Source organism: Sus scrofa, chromosome 3 (assembly GCF_054392235.1).
Source record: "Sus scrofa isolate SSC_HxYL_T2T_F1_AM1 chromosome 3, Sscrofa_HxYL_maternal_Yorkshire_Landrace_v2.0, whole genome shotgun sequence".
Classification (NCBI taxonomy): Eukaryota; Metazoa; Chordata; class Mammalia; order Artiodactyla; family Suidae; genus Sus; species Sus scrofa.
The window spans coordinates 25,001-42,326 of NC_139385.1; the positions used below are offsets into that span (position 1 = coordinate 25,001).

At 48.1% G+C, this 17,326-nt stretch overlaps 1 long non-coding RNA gene across 30 annotated transcripts in view; it reads left to right on the plus strand.

The window, feature by feature from the left end:
* The first annotated feature begins 896 nt into the window (after positions 1-896).
* The window catches only part of LOC110259822 (uncharacterized), a 63,495-nt gene continuing 47,065 nt past the window's right edge, over positions 897-17,326 (plus strand). For 15 of the 30 annotated variants that reach the window (XR_014839898.1, XR_002342180.2, XR_014839888.1 and 12 more), the window contains exon 1: positions 897-1,020. This is a non-coding gene — a long non-coding RNA (uncharacterized LOC110259822). Of the gene's footprint in view, positions 1,021-5,250; positions 5,546-17,326 lie in introns of those variants that run through there. The other 15 variants (XR_014839902.1, XR_014839894.1, XR_014839881.1 and 12 more) reach the window with 1 other exon arrangement.

Consider the following 17,326-nt stretch of genomic DNA (forward strand, 5'->3'; position numbering starts at 1 on the left):
ACCCTAACCCGAACCCTATCCCGAACCCGAACCCTTACCCGAACCCTAACCCCGAACCCGAACCCTAACCCGAACTCGAACCCTGACCCGAACCCTGCTCCGAACCCTAACCCGAACCCGAACCCGAGCCCGAACCCGAACCCGAACCCGAACCCTAGCCCTAACCCGAATACTAACCCGAACCCTAACCCGAACCCGAACCCGAGCCCGAACCCGAACCCTAACCCGAACTCGAACCCTAACCCGAACCCTGATCCGAACCCTAACCCGAACCCGAACCCGAGCCCGAACCCGAACCCTAACCCTAACCCTAGCCCTAACCCGAATACTAACCCTAACCCGAACCCTAACCCTAAGCTAGTTTAAACCTGACCAAATTCTGTGTACACAGTAGATTTAGACCTCTCCATGTGCTGTCTACACTGAGTGTGTTTAGACCTCACCATGTGCTGTCTACAGTGAGAACACTTAGATTGACAGGTTCTGCCCACGCTAGGATGTGGGGGCCTGGGTGGAGACCCGGCCTCAGTCTTGGAGCTTCAGGGCAATGTGGGGACCTGAGGAAGACATGGCCTCAGTCCTGGGAAGTTCCACGCCTCTGTCTGAATGTCAGGGCTTAAGTGTTGGGTCTAGAGTTATGCGGGCTTGTCTGTTCGCAGTGTCTGCTCTGAGCATGGTGACCTGGCCTCCCAGGGGTCAGTGCCATGGGAGGGCCCGAGTCCTACCCCTGCAATGGTCACCTTCCCTTGGGGTTGGTGCAGACCCCTCACCTGGGCTACCTCACAATGACTCCCATTCAGCAGCACACACAGGGCGAGGAGGGGGCAGGTTTCCCTGGTGAACTGATTGCTGGGCTCGTGGATCTCCATTTAAGGCCAAAGGTCAGCAGGTGAGGCAGCCTTTAGAGTCTTCTTCCCACTTGGCCGAGCCCAGACCTGCGTCTTCGCTTTCAGCTCTGCCATCCTGTGAGTTTTCTCATCACCTCAGTGAGACCAAAGGGCTAAGCCTGCCAGAGTCAAGGTAATGTGTTCAACTTTATCATGAAAGCTTTAAAAACAGTGACGATAACCCAGAATCAAGTGAGAAGAGGAGGGGACTGACTTCTCTGGGACAAGTGTTGGGGGAGGAGATGGACCCCGCATTTCTTTCTACGGTCCTAGCAGCTCCCAGGGACCCAGCTCACAACGGGGGCCCACCCAGCACAGCCCTGGTATCAACCAAGGGGATGTGAGCCGAGGCACAGTGTTTGGGGAGGTGGGGTCACTCTGAGGGTGGATGTGGTACCCGGGTAGGGAGGCTGGGGACTTGGGGCTGGAACTCTCACTCCCCCCACCCCACCCCCCACAGTCCTGGCTCTGTGGTCCATGAGTTGTGGACTCCAGGCCCCCATTTGAGCGGATTCCTGCAGTGTTTGCTGAGGGGTCAGTTTGGAAGAGCCGAATTTCAGTGTGAAGCTCAGCCTGTTTGCATCTCAAGACCCTGCATTTAGGGATGGCATATGAGGGACAGTGTGTCTGGGGCTCAGATGAACCATGACCTGGTCCCATCTCTTGGGCTGAGCCTCATCTGCGTCATCGCTGTCCCCACTGGTGCTCTGGGGACTCTGGCATCCCTGCTCCCCTCTCCCTGCAGGATGGGGAGAGGCTGCTTCCTGGGTGGTCTCTGCTTCTGCGGCAGGAAGGACCCTGCAGGGGGGACCACGGAGTGTGGGCTCTGATCCCAAGAGCATGGGGCCCACATAGCACACATCATCAGGGCTATGACAAGTGTGTGGGCTGTCTCATCACACAGAGTGTTCCCAAGACTCCACGAAGGTGGCGTGATGGGAGGCCTGGGACCCCAGAGGCCATGTTCCTGTCCGGAAGCTCAGGCAGCACATCCACCCTGGACTCCAGATTCACCCCGCGTCTCTGCCATCTCCCTCTGTCATGTCTTGAACCCAGGAAAACAACATGCAGTGATCATTTTCCACAATATAGGCCTGGTCATGTCAGAATCAGGGCCTCTAATTTAGGTATCCTGGAATAGGAGCTGTTTTTAGGCCTAAAGAGGGAACAGCTAATGAGTGTAAAACATTTTCAGGTGAAATTAATATTCAATGATTCTATTACTGGAATAGGAGCTGTTTTTAGGCCTAAAGAGGGAACAGCTAATGACTGCGAAACATTTTCAGGTGCTGTGACACCCAGCCAGGCTGCAAATCCACATCCAATGCTGAAAGGGCACCTGTGTCCTCTGCCTGACAGGAGGCATCTTGGCCCAGAGAGTCCCAGGTGCCCTGAAGACAACCCTAAATCTTTTTTTCATTCGAGACCTAGTTAAACTTCCCCCTTGCCTTTCCACAGAAGCCTCTCTTTCAGTACCACACCAGGCTATGGAGGCCTGACCAAACCCAGGTCTGATGAATTAGGCAAAGTTTATTGATATCCAGAAAGCTCTCATGGAGTTCCCTCATGGCTGCCTGGTTAAGAGCTTGTCTCTGTCACTGCTGGGGCTGTGATAGACTGCTTGCTGGGGCTTCAGCCAAATGCATCGTTCACCCCTTCTCTGAGCCTGGAGCCTGCAGCCTTGGAGCTGCCCATGGGTCCAGGAGGTACTCTGGCACCATCTTGTGGACATGGGCCCTAACAGCACCTCTCAGGCCTGCCTTCCCCCTGTTGCCTCATCTCTCCTGGGGGCTGCACTGGCCTTGGGCAAGCCTGAGGCTTTGACTTTATATTTCCTTTCCATCTAAGTGCCATGAAGTCCCCTAAGATGTGGGGTATTTCTCTCTCAAAAAAATTTGGAGCACTCAGCCAAACTTAACCAAGGCTGTTATGTAAATTCCCTCTGCCGCTCAACCCATTGTGCTATGGGAGCCTTATGTCTTTCTTCAGATATTAATTACCAGTAAAAATTATCTCTGGTGTATGAATTCAATGATTTATTGACATCATTATTTACTTACTTTTTTTTTGGATCCCCTTGGGGAATGACGACATTGTCTGGCCCAGATTTGAAACCATACCACAGCTGTTACAACTCCAGCCTTGTACTTAAAATCCTCTGCCTCCCCAAGCATAACATCAGGAGAGCTTTTTTTGTCTTTTTGACATTTCTTGGGCCGCTCCCATGGCATGTGGCAATTCCCAGGCTAGGGGTCTAATTGGAACTGTAGCCACTGCTGTGCCACGAGCCACAGCAATGTGGGATCCAAGCCGCCTCTGCAACCTACACCACAGCTCACAATAATGCCAGATCCTTAACCCAGTGAGCGAGGCCAGGGATCAAACCCGCAGCCTCATGGTTCCTAGTCGGATTTGTTAACCACTGAGCCATGATGGGAACTCCCAGGAGAGCCTTTTGTATTGATTTATCTATCAATTCACTTGGCTGCTCTGTAGGATTGTATATATGTAGTTATCGACTTCTTGATCAACTGCTCTCTTTCTTTTGACTTTTTACTTTTATTTATTCATTTATTGAGGTGCCAACGTGACACTGGGGACTTGTCTGGCCAGGTTGTGATCTCCAAATACAGCTCTTATCACAGCCCCAGCAGTGACAGAGACAAGCTCTTAACCAGGCAGCCATGAGGGAACTCCATGAGAGCTTTCTGGATATCAATAAACTTTGCCTAATTCATCAGACCTGGGTTTGGTCAGGCCTCCATAGCCTGGTGTGGTACTGAAACAGAGGCTTCTGTGGAAAGGCAAGGGGGAAGTTTCACTAGGTCTCTTGAATGAAAAAAAGCATAAGGATTAGCACAGCCACCAGCCAAAATACCACGAATTCCACCATCCATTCATCAGCACCAGCCTATATCCTGATACCTAAACCCTCAACAATCAGGGGCTTGACAATTCCCAGCACGTGAATCAAAACAGATAGTGTGTGGGCCCCAGCTCCTGCCTCTGGAAGAACACAAGGCAATCTGAAACCCAGTGAAACCCTCAAGCATTCTAAATGCTCTGCCAACTGACCAGGCTGCAAATCCACATCCAGTGCTGAAGGGACACCTGTTTCCTCTGCCTGACATGAGGCATCTTGGAGCAAAGTCACCAGAGCCTGGAAAGCCATGCCAAACCTCTGACTGCTGGCTGGAGGTTCTACCAAAACCACCATCAACCTCACCTCTGAGCCTGCACTCACAGCCTTGAAGCTGCACAGGGGTCCAGAAGGTGCTCTGGCTCTGTCTTGGGGACATCTGCTCTAACAGCAACTCTCAGGCTTTCCTCCTCTCTGGCTCAGCAGCCCCCAGGGCTGTATTGGCCTTGGGCAATATGCAGGTCAGCTTCCTTCCCCCTCTTTCTTTAATACTGAGAAGCGCCTGCCAATATGGGCTATATCTCTCTCAAAGTCTTTCAGAGCAGTGAGCCCAACCTAACTCCAATCCTAACCCTAACCCTCTAATCCTAACCCCCAAACCAAAACCCTAAGCCTCTAACCCTAACCTCTCACCCCAAGCCAAACCCTAGCACCAAATCCGATCCCAAACCCCAACCAGAACCAAAACCCTGATCCCTAACCCTAAACCTAACCCCAACCCATCAGGTGCCTATGGTTGTGGGAAATGGGCCTTGCTCCTCAGGTTCTGTACAAAGAGCATGTGGAGTCCTGAGGGTCAGGATAGACGTGGGGCTTCAGCTCTAGCTCATTTTCTAATTTTAACTGGCTCACGAGTGGGAGACTATTTCAAGAAGATTCTCTCCTCATGAGAGAAATCCTGGAAGTAGGGAGAAGAGGGGAGGTGGGTGGAAATGGGCCAGGCACCCTGGTGCATTGGAAGCCTCTGGAAGACCCACTGGAGGGAGGCTGCACAGAGAAACGTCCAGGGCCACAGACCTGCCCAGGAGCTGCTGTTAGGTCAGACACTGCTCTAAGGTGCTCAGGGTCCGCTCTAACAAGGGGGGCTGGGGGAGGGGTCTGCAGTGAGGTCTCTGTATGTGGTTCCTGTGTGCTGGTCGCTGTCAGGGTGCCCGCCCAGGTGAGCTCCATAATCTGTGCAAGGCCTGCCCTCGTGAGCCCCAGGGGCTTCTGGGTTATTGCTCAGGTGAGCTCCATATCCTGGGCAAGGCCTGCCCTTGTGAGCCCCGGGTGATGATGGGTGATTGCCCAGGTGAGCTCCATATCCTGGGCAAGACCTGCCCTCGTGAGCCCCAGGGGCTTCTGGGTTATTTCCCAGGTGAGCTCCATATCCTGGGCAAGGCCTGCCCTCGTGAGCCCCAGGGGCTTCTGGGTTATTTCTCAGGTGAGCTCCATATCCTGGGCAAGGCCTGCCCTTGTGAGCCCCGGGTGATGATGGGTGATTGCCCAAGTGAGTTCCATATACAAGGCATGACCTGCCCTCGTGAGCCCCAGGGGCTGCTGGGTTATTGCCAAGGTGAACTCCATATCCTGGGCCCTTGTGAGCCCTGGGAACTGGGAGGGGCTTGTGAACAAGCATCCTTTGCAGTTGGTACAGAGTTGTTTAGTGCGATTCCTGGGGGCATTGCTGGAATGAAATGAGAACCAGAAAGTGCTGCACGTCCTTGGACCCCCACCCAGACTCATCCAGAGTGACAAGGTCAGTAGGGGGGTGCTGGCCACTGTGCCACATGAGGGAGGCCCCATCAGTACCTCTTGCTTTTTTCACCTGATGACATGGAGGCTTCCTTAGGACAGAGTGGACAGCCCACCCCAGGCGGGAGCTCCTGGTGACCCTCAGGGGACATGGGAGGGAGAGGCCAGGAGGGAGGGGAGAGGGTGCCCAGGCAGAGCCATGGGGTGGGAGACCAAGGGGGGTCTTTCTGGGTTTGAGCTGGGAGTGGATGAGCAGGTGGTGAGTGTGATATTCTCACATGAGCCTAAACCCGCTTCAGGGGGAAATGCCTGCTGCGTGACCCCAACACAGGATTGTAAGGCAAAGCCCATCAAAGAAAGGATTTGAAGGGTGAATCCCACTGAAGGGAAGGCTCACAAAATGAATCTTCCTAAGTGGAGGCCCTGTGAGTTGGTCCCCTCAGAGGAGGGCCGTGGAAACTGCCATGGCAGGTAATCCCCCTGAGGGGGCAGCAGGTGCGCTTCTGCTGGTCACTGTGCACAGCACAGGCCTGGCCCTGCGGACATCAGGGCCCTGTCATCTAGGTGTCCTCGGGTAGCCTCTGTTTTTGGGCGTACAGGGGGAGCAGCTCAGGAGGGTAAAACATGTTCAGAGGATATATTTGATGACTGCGGTCCTTGGTTGTTGATTTCTTTCAGTCATAATCCTCCTGGTTTTAGATCTGATGTGGGTATCATAGAGGAGTCAAAATTTAAGTTTTCACAATCTGTATTTGTAGCTTCAGTATCATTGATGACAGTGTAATGGCTAGGGAAGAATTATTGATTTATGTGTCATGTAAAGAATGCAATGATGATAGGACAGTTAAGATTATAATGGCGGCTTAGCAAATGGTTCAAGTTGCCCTACTTGTGCATCTAGTGTATGTGTTTGGGTCATTTTAGTTGTCAGCAGGATGGATGATCTGGCGGGGACCTGGGATAGTGGAATTGGGCCACTTCTGCTCCTTCCTTGTGGGAGCCTGGGCTGACTTCTGAGTCCTGACCACAGCCAGAGAAATTGGTAATGTTTTTGTTTTGCATGTTGAAATGCTTAATGACAAGCATTTTGTGCAGTTTGCTGATGCAGGTGAAATGTGGAGCCTTATGTTGATTTATTCTCCAAGAAACAAGGGGCAAATCCCTGTCCAGAGGTGAAAGACCCCACCTGTGTGACATGTGACCCACAGAAGAGCAGCTCCAAACTACTTTAAAAATGAGTTGTCTACATGGTAGATTTAGCCCTCTCCGTGCCCTGTCTACACTGTGCGTTTTTAGACATGACCAAGTTCAGCCCACACTAGGATATGGGGTCCTGGGTAGAGACCCGGCTTCAATCCTGAGAGCTTTGAGGGGGACATGGGGTCGTGGGTAGAGACCCAGACTGACCGCAGTCCTGGGAAGGTCTGTGCCTCTGTCCAAATGTCTGTGCTTAAATGTCAGATCTGGAGCTGAGGTGGACTTGTCTGATCACAGCCTCTGCTCTAAGGCTGGTTCTCTGCCCTGCCTGGGGGTCATGGCTATGGGGGGCAGGGGGAGCCTAGTCCTTACCCCTGCAGGTTCACCTTCCCTGGGGCTGGTGGAGGCGCCTCAGGTGAGCTCCCTCATAATTAAGCCAATTCACCGGGGAGCTCCTGCTGTGGTGCAGTGGGTTAATGATCTGACTGCAGGGAGTTACCACTGTGGCTCAGTGGAAATGAACCTGATTAGTATCCATGAGGATGCAGGTTCAATCCCTGGCCCCACTCAGGGGGTTAAGGATCCAGCATTGGCCCGAGCTGTGGTGTATGTTACTGATGTGGCTTGGATTTGGCATTGCTGTGGCTGTGGCATAGGCTGGCAGCTATAGCACCAATTGACCCCTAGCCTAGGAACTTCATATACCACATGTGTGGCCCTCAGAAAAAAAGAGTACGCAGCATCTCTGGTCTCTGTGGTGGTACAGGTTCAATCCTCAGCCTGGCACAGTGGATTAAAGGATCTGGCATTGCTGCAGCTCATATTCAATCCCTGGCCCAGGAACTTCCATATACTGTGGGTGCAGCCATTAAAAAAATAAACAGGATTCACAGGGTGAGGAGGGAGGCAGGTTTGCCTGGTGAGTTGATTGCTGGGCACGTGGGTCTGGGTGTAAGGCCAACTAGCAGCAGGGGAAGTTGCCTCTGAGGTCTCCTTCTAGTTGCTTATCCTTGCTCAGCAGCATCCAGTCCTGCACCTCCTGTGTCAGCCCTGCCTTCCAGGGAGTTTTCTCAGCACTTCAGCAAGACAAGAAATGGCTGAGCCTGCTAGAACCAAGCATAAATGGCTAAAAGCAATTAAAATAGCCCAGAACCAAGCGGGAAAGAGGTGGAGACTGACTTCTCTGGGACAAACTGAAAAGAGGGGAGGAGGCAGACCCTACCTCCTTCTGCAGTCTTAGCTGGTCCCAGGACCTGACTCATTCCCATGTTGGGGGCCCACTCAGCACAGCCCTAGCGTCCTGGCCAAGGGGACCTGTGACCCCAGGTGCAGGGTCTGGAGAGGTGAGGTCACCCTGGTGCTGGGTCTGGGGATTGTGTGGGTCTCACCCCATCCGTGTGGGTCAGGCTCTGGTTCAGGGGAGACCCCATGTCTTCCTCCAGTGTTTCTTGTCCTCCCTGAAGTTTCAAATATCTGAATTGAGGGTGTTGCTCTGAGGAACCTGTGGTCCCCTTTGTTCTCTTTCTCTTGCCATATCAAATGAGGACAAGCACCTTGAGTGGTTGTGGCTCAAATTTCGGCTGAGTGACAACCCTTGGTGTTATCCCGCTGATATCATAGTCTATCACATGTCCAAGCCATTCGTGTCACTGCTGCCTAGGTTCCCCGGACGGAGCTCCAGGAGCACGGACTAGCCCCCCTGCTAATATCATAGTCTATCACATGTCTAAGCCATTCGTGTCACTGCTGCCTGGGTTCCCCGGACGGAGCTCCAGGAGCACAGACTAGCCCCCCTGCTAATATCATAGTCTATCTCATGTCTAAGCCATTCGTGTCACTGCTGGCTGGGTTCCCCTGGACGGAGCTCCAGGAGCACAGACTAGCCCCCCCTAAGAATGATCCCCATGTGCCACATGAAAGTATCATGAGGGCCTCCTTGGTGGGGGACGGTGCTTGGGCCTCCCATATTTGTGATAAAGAGGATTCAAATTGGAATCTGAGTAAGACATCAGGGGTTTCTTTGTTTTGTTTTAGCTTTTAAGGGCCGCACCTGCAGCATATGGAGGTTCCCAGGCTAAGGGTGGAATCAGAGCTGCCGCAGCCGGCCTTCATGACAGCCCCAGCAATGCCTGTTCATGAACCCACTGAGCGAGGCCTGGGATTGAACCTGCACTCTCATGGACACTAGTCACGTTCACAGCCACTGAGCCCTGACAGGAGCTCCCAAGGCATCATTTCTAAATGTAAGTGAACTGTAGCACACGTCACACCCTCATCACCATTTTAAGTTCACGTTTTTAAGGCATCGGGTACACTCACCTTTGTGTGGAGCCCTCACACTACCCATAGAATAGTTTAGCTTTTAAACCCAAGGTTCCGCAACCATGAAAGTCTCACTCCCCACCCCCTCTGGCAGCCCCAACACCACGGGCCACTTCTGTCCACGAGTTGTCACCTTCAGGGCTCCCATTAGATCAGAATCCTCTGCTGTTTGCTGACAGGTCAACTGCTTGCCAGGTGGTCTCTGTCCTGAGGCAGGAAGGACCCTGCAGGGGGGACGCGCAGAGGATGGGGTGTGATACCAAGAGCATGGCGTTCACACAGGACACAGTGTCAGCGTCATGACACTTTCTCAGGCCACCTTGTCACCCACAGGGAATGTTCCCATTACCCAACTCAGAAGGGCATTGGGGGTGGCCTGGGGCCCCGGAGGCCCCGTTCCTTTCCTGGACTTCAGAAGGCATGTTCCCCATGGGCTCTGGATTCACCCACCTCTCCGCTGTCACCCTCTGTCCCATCTTGAACATGAAAACGACTTCTACTGAGCACTGGCCACAACACTGGCCTGGTCGGTATCAGGGTCCTTTAACTTAGGCATCCTGTCATGGCAGCTCTTTTCAGGCCTGAGGAGGGAACAGTTCATGCATGTAAAGCATTTTCAGAGGAAATTAATATTTGATGACTGTCTATACTACTCAATTGCTGACTTCTGTTAGTCATAATACTTCTGGTTTTAGATCTGATGTGGGGGTTACAAAGGAGTCAAAATGTATATTCTTATAATCTGTGTATTCATAGATTCAGTATCACTGATCTATGATAGTTTTATGTTTGGGGAAGGGTTACTGATTTCAGGTATCAGGTACAGGACTTACAGTGATAACAGGGCAATTGAGATTAGAATGGTGGGAGTTCCTTCTGTGGGGCAATGGGATTGGTGGCATCTCTGCAGTGCAGGTTAGATCCCCTGCCCAGCATAGTGGTTAAAGGATCTGGTGTTTTCACAGCTGTGGTGTCGGTTGCAGTTGTGGCCTACAGATTTGATCCCTGGCCCTGGAACTGCATATGCCATGGGGAGGCTGAAAAAGAAAAAAAATTTGAGAATGTTGGCTGGTAAATGGTTCAAATTATCTACTTGTGCATCTAATATACATGTATGAATCCGTTCAGTTGTCAATATTAGTGAAATAATATAGAAAACTATAGAAATTATCCAAAAATAATTACTTTTTGGCCCCACCAGTGGCATGTGGAAGTTCCTGGATCAGGGATAGAACCCACAACGCAGAAGCAACCCAAGCCACTGCAGCAGCAACGCCAGATCATTAGCCCACTCTGTCAAAAGGGAACTCCCTAAAATGTCTACCAATGTGTGGTCATGAAAAATTTATTCCACATTAGATGATGTTGCCTCTTGAAAGCCTGTGTGAAATGGATATGCAGGATTTTTTCCTATGATTTAGTTTTGACAAATTTATGCACTTTTTACATGAAATCACACTCCTGGAGAAAGACACAACAGTCATGGTGTTGGCTGACACTGTTGACAAGGATTCAGTTCCTTCCTTCTTTCCTTTTATTTATTTATTTATTTAGGCCACCCTTGCAGCATGTGGAAGTTCCTGGGCAGGGTTGAATCTGCACCACAAGCCACAGCAGTGACAATGCCAGATTCTCAACCTCCTGAGCCCCAGAGGAACTCCCTCTTCACTCCTTACTGTAAATGTACATAGGTGGGCTCTTCAAACCTCTGATGTGGAGAATGTAACCACTCTAGATTAGCAGTAGGAGTTTCCACTGATGAAACTTCTCCCTGGGATGCAAATACCTGTCAAAATATGGAGATAATTACCCTTACTGCTGTTACTGAGTGAGTGAGCCTAGAGGGGAAGCATTTCATGTTGTATGTGTGTCAGGGGAGTTGGAGTCATGTCGTGACATCCGTGAAAGGCCAAGAAAGTGCTGTGGGAAGAAGGTCCTATTTACTCCTACAGATGACATTGTGAAGTGAAATTCGGCTCATGTTTAGCTAAGCATATGCCTGAGAACGGTGAAAATCAGCATATGGGGCCTCCTATAATAGCGAAGATGGCTCTGCTGACATTGCGTAATGGAAGTGTGCTACTACGTCATACGTAGAACAATGGCCCTGAACGCACTGGCTAAGATGATTCCCGTCAAACCACCTGTTATAAAAAGAAAAAGCCTAAAGCTCACGATGTAGTGGGAGATCATGTTCTACTCCCTCTCCGAAGGGCTACTAATCAGCTGAATATCTTTACTCCTGTGAGAATAGCAATAGTCGGAGTTCTCTTCACGGCGCAGTGGTTAACGAATCGACTAGGAACCATGGGGTTCCGGGTTCGGTCCCTGCCCTTGCTCAGTGGGTTAACGATCCAGCGTTGCCGTGAGCTGTGGTGTAGGTCACAGACGCGGCTCAGATCCTGAGTTGCTATGGCTCTGGCTTAGGCCGGGGGCTATAGCTCCGATTGGACCCCTAGCCTGGGAACCTCCATGTGCCATGGGAGTGGCCCAAAGAAATAGCAAAACGACAAAAAAAAAAAAAAAGAATAGCAATAGTTACGGCAGCTGATGTAAAGTAAGCTCGTGGGCTGACATTTCTCCCTATGGCAAATGTATGATGGCCCCACAAGACAGACCCTAAAAAACCAATGGACATGATTCAAGCCATTCTCATATATCTGAAAGTTGTTTTTTGTCCTAAATATTATGTAATGATACGTGAGACTATTCCAAGCCCTGGTAGGCTATGAATACAGACTTCAGGGTGACCAGAGAATCAAAATAGATGTTGGTATAGGATTGGGTCTCCCCCTGCAGGGTCAAAGAAAGTAGTATTTTGATCTACAGTACGGTAATTCTGGCTGCTAGGACTGAGAGTGATAATTATAGTAATATGGCTATAATTAGGGCAGATCGAACAAATAATGGTGTTTGGTATTGGAATAATGGCTGGTGGTTTCATATTAAAGATTGTAGTCATAAAAGTAATAGCATCAGGAGTTCCCATCGTGGCGCAGTGGTTAACGAATCCGACTAGGAACCATGAGGTTGCGGGTTTGGTCCCTGCCCTTGCTCAGTGGGTTAACGATCCGGCGTTGCCATGAGCTGTGGTGTAGGTTGCAGACGCGGCTCGGATCCTGCGTTGCTGTGGCTCTGGCTTAGGCCGGGGGCTACAGCTCTGATTCGACCCCTAGCCTGGGAACCTCCATATGCCGTGGGAGTGGCCCAAAGAAATAGCAAAAAGACAAAAAAAAAAAGTAATAGCATCAAGATTTGAGGAAACATCTGCTAAAAGCGAAGAGAAAATGGTTGGGTCTACAGAGGCTTCTGCATGTCCTATATTTCTGGCTTCAGGTGGATGTATGTTTCAACCAGTACAGAACCAGCTCTACTACTGATGATATGAGTAGGAGTAAGATTGAGGGAGAAGTAGTCAAAAGCTAGTATTATTTATTTGGGGAAATGCTACATCAGACGCCCCAGGTATTTGTGGGATAAGACAATTTCCAAAACCTCCAATCATAATGGGTAAAACAATAAAGAAAAGCATTAAAAATGCAGGGGCTGCCATGACTACATTATAGATTGAGTCATCTCCAAGTAGGCTCCAGATTAGCCTAGCTGAGCATGAATTAATAGACTTAAGGTGTTGCCTACTGTTCCAGCTCAGGCACCAAACAGTACAATGACAATACACTTGTGATTCGTTGAAAAGAGCAGTTGATGAACACAGGCAAAACGGCTGAGCAAGCATTAGAATAGAAATCAAATGAAAGAGCGTGAGCCCTCTTTTTGCTGAATCCTGTGATGAATCAACAAACTTCATTGCAAATTCAAAGAAGCCTCAATTCTTCAGGTGCTTTTCCAGATTTTTCTTTGTTCTCAAAGGTGAGAGTGTATTTACCTGTTAAGTAAAATTTCCTGGAGTGGAAACCCATCTTCAAGTGTTTTGTAATCCTTATTTTCAGGAATTAAGTACATTGTACCTGCTTAGAACTTTGAAAGCTCTTGGTCTAAACCAACCTAAACTCCTAGCCCATTACTGGTAGAATGGGTGTTAAGGCCAGTGATGGTGTGGATATGACAGTCAGTGATGATAGAAAGGTGATTTGCTTTGTGTGAGTGAATTGTTGTTTTATCTTTATGTTTACTGATGGGAATATACTTAGTGATTTGGAGAATGATAGACACAAGTAGAAATACATGCTGAGCCATTCTCTGATGGCTATCAGTGTAGGTAGAATGATGTTATCATTTTTGTTCTCTCTCTTTTTTTTTTTTGGTCTTTTTGCCTTTTCTAGGGCTGCTCCCACAGCATATGGAGGTTCCCAGGCTAGGGGTCAAATCAGAGCTGTTGCTGCCAGCCTACACTACAGCCACAGCAACACAGGATCTGAGCCACATCTGCAAACTACACCACAGCTCACGGCAACGCCAGATCCTTAACCCCCTGAGCAAGGCCAGAGATCAAACCCGCAACCTCATGGTTCCTAGTTGGATTCGTTAACCACTGAGCCACGACGGGAACTCCTCATTTTTGTTATCTCTCGCGTAAGTATTCACTTGGGTAAAAACCCTCATGGTGGGAGCCTTCCTGATGATGCTCTAATTATGCAGATGAGGGTTGTGATGGGAGGTGTGTTGTTACTCGTGTGTGATAATGACGCTGTTGTGGCGCATAATCGGTGCATCATTGGTAAGAAGACTGTTACTATAGAAACCATTGCATTAGGATGGTTATGGTTGGATTATGCATCATAATAGCTGTTACTCATTCTCTATGGGCAGTCGATGAGGAGCCCATGATTCTTGTAGTTGAACTTGCTTGAGTTCCCTGCAGCCTCCAGTTACGATTCATAGTACAGCTGTAACCAACGGTACGATGATGGGTGGTGAGATGTGGATCCAAGTCTGTCGCATTAACAGCATCAGGCCTACTGCTCGTAGACTGCTTTGAGTTATTTCAGGCACTCAGAAATAAAACGAGGAAGATCCTAATTTTAGGACAAAAGCTATTATTTTGATGGTGGATGCTGTTGGACTAAAGGTTTTTATAACTTATGGTGTTCACTGGCCAGGGTATATTGGATTAGCAGTAACAGCCGTCATAAGCAGTATTGATGTGGATTGTTTCAGAAAATATCTGTTGGATGCTTCTACAGCTTAGGGTTTAATTTTTTATTAGAAGGAGGATAGTGTTGACCAGTATGAGCCTGTTACTACAATTATGCTCCCGAGATGGTGGTCAGTAAAATGACAGCACAAAACGTGGTTTATTAGTGCATGAAGACATAACACAACATGTCCAGAACATCTTGGGTGTCTGGGCCCAGTAGCTCACTTAGTGGACCTGCTGTAGCATGTGGTGTAACGTGGTGACAAGGAGCATGTAAAGCTCTTAACAGCAGCTCAATTCCTGCAATTCTAGGAAACGTCTATTATTCACTCTCAATAACTCTTTTGTCAGACATATGTCTTGTGTTTGCGGTGGGATGTCTGATGTGAAGATATGTAGTGAAACTGCTCACATACTTTGGTACACTTCTCATAATGTTAACAGTAAAAAAATTTATAATGTATACGTTGATCGTATCAATATTATGGGTAGGATGCTCAAATTCATAGAAAGGAGATTGTTAGGGGTGTTTTAATGATGACATTGGCTGTACACAATTCTGGCTTATAGGGGTTGTGAAATGCTCCTAAAAATAGGATTGCTGTGAAAATGTTGATGAGAATGATATTGACATACTCTCCAGGAAGAACAGCGTGAATGTGCCTGCTGCATTTTCTACATTGAAACTAAATAGAGGCGTTCCCGTCATGGCGCAGTGGTTAACGAGTCCGACTAGGAACCATGAGGTTGCGGGTTTGGTCCCTGCCCTTGCTCAGTGGGTTAACGATCCGGCGTTGCCATGAGCTGTGGTGTAGGTTGCAGACGTGGCTCGGATCCAGCGTTGCTGTGGCTCTGGCCTAGGCTGGTGGCTACAGCTCCGTTTCAACCCCTAGCCTGGGAACCTCCATATGCCTCGGGAGCGGCCCAAGAAATAGCAAAAAAAAAGACAAAGAAAAAAAAAAGAAACTAAATAGAGCTTTTAATTCTACCTCTGTTAAATCAAATGGGGCTCCACTGGATTTCTCCTTTAATAATCAAATTCTGGGCAGGGGTCAGGATGGGAAAATTAGTCATGGGTGTTTTTGTGTAATAATTACTGGTGAACGTGTAAATGGTCCATTTAGCAGCAGGGCTGATAAGAGAACAATAGCTTGTGTTTCTTCATATGAGATTTCTGCTGCCCACAGAATTCCAGGTGTGTGTGTGTTCTGAATCTGAAACTCATCCAGCTCAGAGGATGGAATACATTGCGAGGCTTCATACAACTAATATAAACAGTACGCCTAGGTTTACATTAATTAGTGGATAGGGCGTGGGAAGAGGAACTCATTATGTGACAGCCAGGGTTAAGGCGAGCACTGGTGCTAAAATATATACCTTGGTGATGGTAGGATGGCCATCGTGGTTCTTCAATAAATAATTGGGCTGCATCAGGAATGTGTTACAATAATCCATAGGAGCTGATGTTGTTTGGCTCTCTCCAGGTTTGTAGATAGCCTAGATTTTTAATTCGGTTACTGTAAGAAATGCTATAGCAAGTAAAATTGGGTAGTGAAAGAATGCCTATTATAAGCATATTCTTAGGAAGAGGAATTGAACCACTGTGGATAGAATTTTAAGTTTTATGCAGTTGCCGGGCTCTGCAAACCCTAACACACCCTGTTCTGCATTGGAGTATGTATAAATCAATCAAATGTAGATTTTATCATCATTTAGTTTGAAGACATTTTGAAAATTAGGTCTTACATCTCTTGTTGTCCTTTCACAGTGGGAGAAATCTATGACAGATAGAGCGACCAGGACCACTCCAGTCTAACACGTAGGACTCCAGTCATTGAGCAAACAGACCATTATACCCAGTTACACCACTGGGATGTCCTGATCCAGCATCAATGTCGTTACTCTGTCAAATTCTAGAATAAGATTGCACTGTTACCCTAAATGTTATTCTCCAAGGTCACCCCAACCAAAACTGTGAGTCCAGTAAAAACTATGTTATTCTTAAAGTTCAGTTTTTGTAGTTTTTATTGATTAAAGTTTCATACGGGTTTCTTGTCTTACACTACTCCTGCCTCTTCTTGAGCAGGTAAATTTCACTGATTAAAGAGACAGTAAAACTCTAGTCTGACCAGTCACACAATCCCTATCTATAGAGAAAATGACTGTGTTACTTTCCACACTCAGGATATGGTGACCATTAAATAAATATGACCAGGCAGGCAGTGCCTCTAATACCAGAAGTGCTAGAGACAATGTTTTTTATAAAGAGGTATGGTTTGTGGTTGCCAGGTTCCTTTACTTTTTTTTTTTTTTTTTTTTTTGGTCTTTTTGCCTTTTCCTGTGGCATATGGAGGTTCCCAGGCTAGGAGTCAAATCGGAGCTGTAGTCTTCAGCCTACACCAGAGCCACAGCAATGCGGGATCCTAGCCATGTCTGCAACCTACACCACAGCTCACGGCAACGCCAGATCCTTAACCCACTGAGCAAGGCCAGGGATCGAAGCCACAACCTCGTGGTTCCTAGTCGGATTCATTAACTGCTGCGCCACAACGGGAACTCCTCCTTTACTTTTTAAAACCTTTTTTAAATGCATACATGCATTGGGTTAAGAATATTTGAATACATTAAGCATTAGTTTAGGTTTGTTGTTTAGGTTTATTGTTAACTATCAGTGGGTTTTCTGTTCTGATATAAGCTTATGCAGGGAGAAATATTTCTTGTTACTCATATTAACAGCATTTCTTCTATTAATTAGTCAAGAGTATTGTTTTATCTAGTTACTGTTGGTGTTAAGATGAATGTGTGGTCGACCTTGAATATTTTCCTAATTGGTGGCTACTTTTAGCCAACTATGGTGTATGCTTAATCTCCAGAAAAGGTTGTATCTTGTATCTCGAAAGTCTGTATCTAAAATGTTATTCTAATGTTTTAGAATAACATTTAAATTTACATTAAAACTTATGTTCTTAAGTCATATTTAAAGTTGAACCAAAACTTTTTCTGGAAAGCCAGAGGTCACCAGGCTTGTCAGGCTTGTCACCTCTACTCAAAAATCCTCTCACTATCTTGACCTTTTTTTTTTTTTTTTTTTTGTCTTTTTTTTTTTTTTTTGTCTTTTTTCCATTTCTTGGGCTGTTCTCATGGCATATGGAGGTTCCCAGACTAGGG